General features: G+C 37.3%; 1 protein-coding gene across 2 annotated transcripts in view; it reads right to left on the reverse strand.

Annotated features, from left to right (window-relative positions):
- RP1 (retinitis pigmentosa 1 (autosomal dominant)) overlaps positions 1-10,006 on the reverse strand; it is a 56,414-nt gene that overhangs the window by 17,079 nt on the left and 29,329 nt on the right. Inside the window, exon 1 of one of the 2 annotated variants that reach the window (XM_011937579.1) lies at positions 8,747-8,882. The exons of the other annotated variant lie outside the window; for it this stretch is intronic. The gene's annotated coding sequence lies outside the window, so the exon portion shown is untranslated. Of the gene's footprint in view, positions 1-8,746; positions 8,883-10,006 lie in introns of those variants that run through there. 2 annotated transcript variants of the gene reach the window in all.

Consider the following 10,006-nt stretch of genomic DNA (forward strand, 5'->3'; position numbering starts at 1 on the left):
TGAAGTGCAAATTCAAAAAGTTTGGGGTCAGATGTGATCTGCCCTTAAATAGCTAACGACTAATGCAGCATTTCTCTTGATTCTGTCTTTAATTCTATAATCTATGTCTGATAAACAATTCACATTGATCAGTTCTATTTTGACATGGAAATAATTTCAATTAAAAGGATTCTTTTGAGGTACTTTTAGGAAAGGTAACATTTCTTACACATAAGATAGCACAAAATGGGCTCTCTTTTTCTGAGCATCTCCCATAGTATACGTTCCACTCCCGCAACTCCAGTTGAGGACAGAGAACAGGTACCCCTGTTATCCGATTGAGCCACCATACCCTCTCCCTGGTATCACTTGTCTCTGGCACATGTCAATGTGTATCTAAACCATGGCTTCCCAGGCTTGAAGGTGCACATGAATTTCCTGGGATCTTGCTGCGGTGGTTGACTCAGTAGGCCTGGGGTAGGGTTTGAGAGTCTGCATTTCTAATAAGCTGATGCTGATACTTCTGGCCCTGGCTCACCTTTGATTAGTGAGTCTAAAGAATGCCAAAAGCCTCATTGGCAGAGTTCATATCAGGCTTCTTCCCTGAGAATGCCTTCAATTGCCATGGCCTCTGAGACTATCTGTATGTCATGTCTGAGCTCTGTTAAGTTCTGTCTGGTCACCGCTGTTAGAGTGGCTAGATGACAGGAGTGGTGTTAAGCATACATTCTCAGCATACCACTGAGTCAGACCTCAGTTCAAATCCTGCCTCTTCCACTTTGCTATGTGAATCTGCAGCCATGTACTTAATTCCTCTGTCTACTTCCCTGGCCATAAAATGTGGAAAAATACCTGCTTTATAGGCTCATTGTGAAGGTTAAGTAAGAGAATATATATCATGTGTTTGACACAGTGCCTGGATGTCATAACAAGTGTTCAATAAATGGAAATTATTATTTTCGCCATGTTTATCTTCTTTTAACACACTTCCATGATCCTCACAGCGTTTAGTAAAATGACTTCATGCCCTAGCATGCCACACGAATTGTGATCTGACTTCAGCTTACTGTTCCAATTTCATTTTGATCTATATGTCTTACTCTGTAGTTTGAATTATTTGAAGTTTTTTAAATGTGGCTCTGGATTTTTGAACATTTCATATAAATGGAGTCATGCAACATGTAGTCTTTTATGACTGGCTTCTTTCACTTAGCATAGTGTTTTAGAGATTCATCCATGTGGTAGCACATATTGGTACTTTATTCCTTATTATTTTCAAATATTTTATTGTATTTTATTTATTCATTCACCATTTGAATAGCATTTAGGTTATTTCCAGTTGGGGGCTCTTGCAGATAATACTTCTATGAACATTCTTATGCAAGTCTTTGGTAATATCACTTCTTTCAAAAAAATTACATATCCACATGTTGAAAATACTTTAGGTTTTCTTTTTATTTAGCATGCATTCTTATGATAGGACTTCAAAGCTTAATTTTTAGTAGTGAAGAGGTATCTTTGATAAACCCCATTATTCGCCTTTTCTTGTCTTTATGTAAATTACTTGTAGGTCATGTAAGTCAATACTCCTACATTGTAAAGCAGAATGGCAAAATGAAATGGTCAGATTAGTTGCAGAGAATTAACAGTCCAGACCAAAATTGAGGAGACCACTTTCCCCTATTCGTCTAAGTACAACCGAAAACCCCGGACATTATATATAAAGCAAATACACTGAAAGATACAGACAAGAAAGCAGAAAGGCTACGAATCACAAAACTCAAGGAATGATACAGCAGTGTGTTCTCTGGGTTTTCTTTTTGTCCCATATATCCCAAACTAGGGGCTAGAGAAGTCAGTGACCCAAAAACACCAGCAGGAGCAGATTTAAAATGCTCCAATGAAAGTCACCTCTCTCTGGCCAAGGGTCCAGGAAAGGGGTAACCTAGTCAGACAGAAAACATTTAGGCAATACCTGCCCTACTGTAGCCAAACACCGCAGGAAAAAACCCAGGCCTCACCATACTCTCATCTGCCTTGGGAAGCCTTGACCTCTGCCCTTCCCTGGCAATAATGAGGCATCCCTCTCTTCCCTACACTGGATGATATCAGCGAAGGCCAAGTGGGGAACCAAGACTTCCATCTCCGCCTGGTAGTAAAGCCACCACCGTCCCTCTTGTTGGTGTCAGAAGCCCAGAGGGAAGCCAGAACTTTCACCACCATTTAGCAGTCACCATCCCTCTGCCACTCCCCGCCACTCTGCAGGGTAAATGAGACCACAAAGAAAGCCTGTAATAGTCTGTTCTCATGCTGCTAATAAAGCCATACCCAAGACTGGGTAATTTATAAGGAAAGAGGTTTAATTGACTAACAGTTCCACATGACTGGGCAGGCCTCACAATCATGGCAGAAGATGAAGGAAGGGCAAAGGGACTTCTTACATTATGGCAGGCAAGAGAGAGAGCTTGTGCAGGGAAACTCCCCTTTATAAAACCATCAGATCTCATGAGACTTATTCACTATCATGAGAACATCATGGGAAAGACACACCCTCCTCATTCAGTTACCTCCCACCAGGTCCCTCCTACAACATGAGGGAATTGTGGAAGCTAAAATTCAAGATGAGATTTGGGTTGAAGACATAGCCAAACCACATGAAAGCCTGAAATCCCATCCCTGCCCAGTAGTAATAAGGTGTACCTCACCTCAGGATGTCAAATGAGGCAGTGTAAGTAGCCAGAGCTTCCATCCACGTCTGGTAGTAAAGAGGAGTGAGTTCCCTTTCCCTTACCAGCAGTGTCAGACAAGGTCTTCTAAAACACAAGATTTAAATAGGACCCAGAGTCTCATAACATAGTACCCAAAATGTCCAGAATGCAACTTTTAAAAAGCACTTATCATACCAAGAACAAGGAAAATCTCAACTTGAATGACAAAAGACATTCAGTCAGGCCAGGAGCAGTGGCCTGTAATCCCAGTTCTGTGGGAGGCCAGGGCAAGTGGATCACTTGAGGTCAGGAGTTCGAGACCAGCCTGGCCAACATGGTGAAACATTGCCTCTACCAAAAAATACAAAAATTAGCCAGGCATGGTGATGTGCACCTGTAGCCTGCTCGGGAGGCTGAGCCATGAGTATGCTTGAACCCAGGAGGCAGAGGTTGCAGTGAGCCAAGATGGTGCCACATGACACAGAGGTTGGAATTATCTGACAAGGGTTTTAAAACAGATGTCATACAACTACTTCAACAAGCAATTCCAACTGGACTTGAAAGAAATGAAATAATAGAAAGCCTTAGAAACAGAAGATATAAAGAAGAACCAAATGGAAATCCTGAAACTGAAAAATACAGTAATCAAAATTTTAAAACATAATAAGTGGGCTCAACAGCATCATGGAAAAGACAGGAAATAATTATATAGTTAACTTGAAGATAGTACAACAGAAATTACCCAGTCTGAACAACAGAGAGAAAACAGATTGAAAAAACAATTGAACAGAACCTCAGGGACTTGCAGAACTACTATAACAAAAGATCTCAGAAGGAGAGGAGGAAGCAGGTGGGCCTCAAAATATTTTCCCAGAAATAATGGTTGCAAACTTCCCAAATTTAGCAAAAAAAACTACAGATTTAAGAAACTGATCAAACCCCAAAGACAATAAACCCAAAGAAATTTACACTAAGACACACCATCATCAAACTTCAGAAAACTAAAGACAGCGAAAATAATTTTGAAAGCAACCAGAGAGAAACGACACATTACCTATAAGGGAAAAGGGGGAAACAATTCGAATGACAGCTGACTTGTCATCAAAAGTCAAGAAGCCCTGAAGGATACTGCAGCCATTTTCTAAGTGCTGCAGTAAAAGAGCTGTCAACCAGAGTTCTATGTCCAGCAAAAATATCCTTGAGGAATGAAGGTAACCAAGACATGCTCAGATGAAGGAAAACTAAGAATATTTGTCACCAGCAGACTTACTCTAAAAGAATGACTGAAGAAAGTTATCTGACAGAAAGTAAATAATAAAAGAAGGAATTTGGGAATATAAGGAAGAAAAACAGAACAACAGAAAGAACAAAAATAAGAATAACTACAATAAACTTTCCTTCTGAATTTTCTAAATTGTTTTTGACAATTGAAGCAAAAAGTATAATATTGTCTTTTGTGGCTCTCAATGAATGTAGAGGAAATATTAAAACTTAATTAATTAAAAATTAATATAAAATATTAATTCTCTTTACCCTCCCTCAATTATAAATGAGGGAGGGTAAAGAGAATTAAAGGGCTACACTTAACACTGGTAAAATGTCCACATCAGTAGACTGATATGTATGTGTAATTTAATACTTAGAGCAGTTACTAAAAATATATACAAAGATATATGCTTACAAACAATATAGAATCAAAATAGAATTCTAAAATATGTTAAAGTATTCCACAGAAAGGCATGAAAGAAAAAAATTAAAAACCAGAGAAAGCAGAAAACAAAAAATAATATGGTAGACTTAAACCTTAGAATATCAATAATTACATTAAATTATTGGTAATGATCTCATATGCTATATGATTTAATTTATATAACATTCTCAAAATGTCATAGAGATTGAGAATAGATTAGTGGTTGGCAGGGGTTAACAATAGCACAGGATGGGAAATATGTATGGCCGTAAAGGGGTAGCCCAAGCAAGATCTTTGTGAAATCAAACAATTCTGCATCTTTCTTGTAGTGGTAGTTACAGATGTAATAAAATGACATGGAACTATATGCACACATTTTCATCAACCCAAAAAAAAAAAACCACTTTGTCCCCATTTACAGTCATTCCTCATTTCCATCCACAGCCCAAAGCAACCACTAAGCTACCTTCTAGGCTTTATAGACTTGACTATTCTGGACATTTTATATAAATAGAATCACACAATATGGAAGTCTTTTGTCTGGCATTGTTTATTTAGCATAATGTTTTTGAGGTTCAAGTATGTTTTAGTATGTATCAGTACATTGTTTCTTGTTAGCGGACACTTGGGTTTTATTAATAACCTGCTTAGGCAAATAATCATGACAACAATCAGTGTACTCCATACAGCACAACAGGCATAGCCCTTTATCTAGAAATAATTGCTAATGAGAAATACATGGGAACTGAATGGTGAGGGAGCCATAATTCCCAGTCCTGTAGACTCATGTTCCCATTTCTAAAACATATAAAGAGAAGAACTGAATTGATATCAAGTTCCATAAATATAAAACGTGTATTTATGTACTCATCTAACAGTGCTGTAATAATAATAATAATAATAAAAAAATGTATTGATTACTTACATTTTACCAGGCATGTTAATGCTTTAAATGAATTATTTAATCCTCATAACAACTATAAAAGGTATGTAATATTATTATCCCTGTTTTTCCAAGTAGAAAAACTGGAGTTGAGGAAATAGTAATTTACCAAAGGTCACACAATTAGTAAATAATGAAGGCTCTTAACCACTTTGCAGTAATATTCTCCATCTAACATTGAAGCTTGTGTATGTGTGGAGACCATTCTGTGGAGATGGAAAATGCCAGCCTAAGGAATTTTAGTTCTATTCTATTGAACATGGAAATGCTGAAGGTTTTTGAGCAGGGAAATGACATAATCAGAACTGTAGATGTCCTTGACATTGCTATGTCAAATGATTTGGAGGGAGGACACAGTGGTGACAGACACCGGTAAGGTAGCTCTAAAAATAGTGAAATCCAGAGTTCATAAGTGCTTGACTTAGAGTAATGAGAATAGGAATAGAAAGGAAGGAAATTATTTCCAAAAAATTTCAGAGGTGGACTCAAAATAACATAACAATAGATTGGAGAAGGCAGCGTAATTTATTTATCCTTTAAATGAATAATGTATCGTAAGTAAAAAATCCAACACAGAGCATAGTTCAGCAAAAGCTGCATAGAGCAGTAGTGTCACAGAATACAAGAGTTGGTTCTTACTGAGTACTTGCTCTGTCCTTGTTTAAGTGGGGAGCTCAAGTCTTACAACCCTGTGGCACTACTAACAAAAACAGACAACATGTGTCAAAAACAATGTTAAATCGAGAGTTGGATAAATCCATCCTATTTTTAACAGATTTGAGGTCATAGAAAGACATCCAGATGATGATGTCTGAAAGTTATTAATCTAATATTGGAAATTTGGAGAGGGATCAGAATAAGAGAAGATTTGAAAGGTGTTCATGTAGAGGAGATAATTTGAGTCATGGGATAGCTAAGAGAGAAAGAATTGTGAAGGAGGTGAATATTATTGTTCATGCAATGAAACAAACTCCAGAAATTGTAGATTTATAGTTGTGATATAGATAGGGTCTATAATGGACAAGAGTGTCTAGGTTATACTGAGGTAACAAGTATACCCCAAAATCACAAGGTAATTTCACATTTCCATCAGTGGTTGAACAGATGAAACTGATCTAAATGTACTCTGAATTAAAATTCACAGTGATTCTGATTAATGCATAGGACAAGAATGAAAACGCTCTTGAAGTCTATTATAGTCTTATGGAGAAACAGAATTATTAAATAAAGTAGCATTCTATATATCCCAAGAATTTTCTAAGTAATACTAAATTAAAATGTATCATTATCATTCTTGTTGTTTGGCTAAACTTATTTTTAATTTAGACAGAATTATTGAGTTATAGTCACTTGGTCAGAATTCAATAATTATTTGCTAAATGAAAGAATGAAAAAAGCTAATTCCTCCAAAGAATTTGATGGTCAGGAATAAATCGCCTCTTCTGTAGCAAGTCTTCCAGAGTGTTTGAAATACTGTGAAAGCATATATTTTCTTTTATAGTAAAAGGAAATAGCTTTACTAATAATGATAGAAAATACAGCTATCCTCAAAACATAAATTCAAGTTTAAGAGACAATTCAATCCACAAAATAATTTCTAATTATTTAAAACAACAAAGCATTTTCTGCTTAGCATAATCCAGCAAGTAGACTCTGGGTTTATACTTTTCTTTTTGAGTAATAAGCAGTCCTTGAGATTTCACATAAATTATTGGAAGCAGCCAATGGAAGAAGTGATTTTGGAGAAATCTCCCCTGGTATGCTCCTAGCAACCTGCCAGAGAGAAGTATTAAGATGTTAAAAGACTGCAATTTGCTAAGAAGAGATTACACAGGGAAGTCTCATTCTAACCAAGCAGTTAGATTAAAGTTGTTAGTTTAAAATGTTTGGAGGGGCCAGGCGTGGTGGCTTACACCTGTAATCCTAGCACTTTTGGAGGCAGAGGCAGGTGGATCACGAGGTCAGGAGATCAAGACCATCCTGGCTAACACAGTGAAACCCTGTCTCTACTAAAAATACAAAAAATTAGACAGGCGTGGTGGCGGATGCCTGTAGTCCCAGCTACTCGGGAGGCTGAGGCAGGAGAATGGTGTGAACCCAGGAGGCGGAGCTTGTAGTGAGCCGAGATCGCGCCACTGCACTTCAGCCTGGGTGACAAAGCGAGACTCCATCTCAAAAAAAAAAAAAAGAATCAGAATTTGCATGGAAATTTGGCAATGTGTCTTTACATACATTTTCAATAATAAGTTTTATCTTATGCCTCTAAATTTGGAATAAGGCAGTAATATAGTTAAGGGCTACCTTGGGAACAAACAAACTGAGCAGCATAAAATGATTTAATTCTCCCAGAAGTTTAGGCTGAAGAAGAAGTGGAGGTGGAAAGAGGTAACTGTAGAATCTTGAGGCCCTCCAGTTTCCTCACCAGTGACTTCCCTATGTGTAGCAAGGAAGCTGGTTTACAAAATCTCTTTGCCTTAAAATCCACTTCTAATGACATGACAGCTTGCTACCAATATCCTCTCTTCTTCTCTGCAGAGCCTCTTTATTGCCTAAAGTTAGACAATGGAGCTATCATGCATACTTTCATTGCTCTTTAATATTAAGATTTTTTAACACCCTTAGGCTCAACTGTGACTAGGCTTATCTGTGGCATCATTAGTTTTAATCAAACCCCACTTAAATCAATCATTTACAGCTGTGCTGCTCAGAACTAAATAATTGGCCTCTACCAAAAGGGCCGTGTCTTCACTCTCCCACTCACTTGACAAAACACGACAGATTTACATGCGTCATTTCACTAATTATATTTTAAGTTTAATTTTCTACCACATAATGTGAATTCAGACAAGTCACAAATAATAAATTAGAAATAATGGAAAACTGAGAAATACAGAATGTACAGAATGTTCATTCTTTTAGCAATTCAGAGACTTGATGTTGCAAGAAAAATTAGTTCATTTCAGATTTTCATAAGCCTAGGGGGTAGAGTTGAGAGAGGAGATTCAAAAAGGAAATTATTAGCTAGAAATTATTATTAATGCTGTGACTACCACCAGTTATTCACTGTGGTAGTCACAGCATTGTTGAATTACAAGCAGCTGCCTTCTTCTTTAATGTATTGCCCAGATGTCTATAAGAAGTATATAATGCTTTTATTGTCAGAAACAAAGTAAACATTACTCATTTGAATAAACTAGAATCACTTGATTTCCTGATACTGAAGTTCCATTCTCCCTCAGTATCAGCATATTGTGAAGGTTGCTGGCATATTTAGGTAAAAGATAATTGTTAATCACATTTATTCTTTTTCTAACAGTTAAAGACAGAACACAGATCTATAATCTAGGTATAACATGGAAAACAAAATACAACTAGCAAAACATAGAATATTTTCAAAAGAAAGATTTCAAATAGTTTTGTACTTACCAGAACTTGGAACTTCCCTTATTAAGAAAAGAAAAAGATGTTTAAGTTGTTTAAATAGCTCAAATAAATGTCACTGGATATGTAACCTCATTTCGTGCAAAGAAACTAATGTCTTTGGATTTATTCTCAGTATGTCCGGCAGGGGATTGAGTACAGCCAATTAATTTAATCCACGGTGATGCTAATCACCAGACAGAGCTCACCCTAAGGAGACCACAGCCAGAAACAAACTAGGTCCTAGCATGCTCTACAGTTCTGAAATCTTCCTCATGAAAGTTTCCCTTCTTTCTTTCTTGCCTAGTGTTATCCTCCAGAAAAAATACTTCACCAATACACAAGCACTTCTCTCCCAGACAACTTTTAACCCTCATTTATTTAACAGGAGAAAGTTGTTACTGTGCAGCTAAAAATGAAATTGTTTGACATTTTCTCATTCTGATAAGTTTCTAAGTCAGTACTTGTTCCTGGTAATCATTTAAAAAGAAAGAACTAGGCCTTTTGTTTTATTTAGGCACTCGTGCTTTTACCCTAATGTAATTCTGAAATGACTGTGAGTGTACACAATTTGGTGACTCAACATAACACAGGACAAACAGCAGAAGCGGCACACGATGAAATGCTATGATTTTATGCTTCTGCATACCCAGCACGCTTCCACTGCTTCCCTTACTCATACTGGGGTTTGAACATGTTTCAGGACTTTGTCACACATAAAGTCCCCAGATGGCACCTGATCCTTCTAACGACTACCTATGGTCTAATCAGATTTGAAGATGCTTCACCTAATCGGGTTTCCTACTGGGCTTCCTGCCTCAGTTCTGAACAACAAAAACAAGGTAAGGGGTCCTCTGGGGAAACAGGACCAGGTTCAAGCATGTGCACCACAATGTTGTCTCCACGCCAATCACAAAAGGAAAAAGATCATGAAACTGCACACTTTGCCTCATAAATACTGACTTTGTTACAGGTCACCTACGAGAGAGAAATGGAGAGAGGAGTAGGGAGGGATGGGGAGAAAGAGAAAGAGTGAGGTGTAGATAAGAGAAACAGTAGTGTCTAGCTTTTATACAAACCTCCATTTATAATTATCACTGTCTACACAAAGACATGGCTATTAAATCAGTCAGTAAATGTGTGCTTACAGTGTAGCAATAGGCATGAATTGTATCATTACCAGCTCTAAACTGAAGTGCAAATTCAAAAAGTTTGGGGTCAGATGTGATCTGCCCTTAAATAGCTAACGACTAATGCAGCATTTCT

Source organism: Colobus angolensis, unplaced genomic scaffold (genome assembly GCF_000951035.1).
Source record: "Colobus angolensis palliatus isolate OR3802 unplaced genomic scaffold, Cang.pa_1.0 Scaffold166, whole genome shotgun sequence".
In the NCBI taxonomy this organism is placed as follows: Eukaryota; Metazoa; Chordata; class Mammalia; order Primates; family Cercopithecidae; genus Colobus; species Colobus angolensis.